The following is a 637-nucleotide window of genomic DNA, read 5'->3' on the forward strand; positions in this document are numbered from 1 at the left end:
AGGGGCAGCCGCCCCAGGACAGGCTCCGTGCCCAGGGGTAGAGCTGGGGGCCGCGGGGTTTGTCCGTGCCCGGCCCCGCTGCCGTGAGCTCCTTTGTCCCGTTCAGGGATGATAACGCTGATCTGACCAGCTTCGAGGCGGTGCCCAGGGCATCGCCTTCACGAGGCGAGTCCAGAGAAGGGCAGCGATGCTGGTGAAGGGTTTGGAGTACAAGTCTAATGAGGAGCAGCTGAGAGAACTGGTGGAAAGAAGGATCGGAGTGACCTTACCACTCTACAAGCAGCTGAAAGGAGGTTGTAACCAGATGGGGGCCAGTTTCTTCCCCCTGGCAACTAGCTAGGAGAGAAGAGTCTTAAACTGCACCAGGGGAGGTTTAGCTTAGGTATTAGTTACGGAAAGCGTGGTTAAACATTGGAATGGGCTGCCCCGGGAGGTGGTCATCGTCTCTAGAGGTGCTTAAGGAAAGACTGGACGTGGTGCCCCTTGCCATGGTCTAGCTGACGTGGTGTTCTGTCAAAGGTTGGATTCAATGGCCCCAGAGGTCTTTTCCAACCTAACTGATTCTGTGATTCACCCTGCTCCATCATGGCATGGTCTAGGCCACTAAACTACTCAAATTGCTCTCAAAACATTGCTC

Source organism: Parus major, chromosome 4 (assembly GCF_001522545.3).
Source record: "Parus major isolate Abel chromosome 4, Parus_major1.1, whole genome shotgun sequence".
Lineage (NCBI taxonomy): Eukaryota > Metazoa > Chordata > Aves > Passeriformes > Paridae > Parus > Parus major.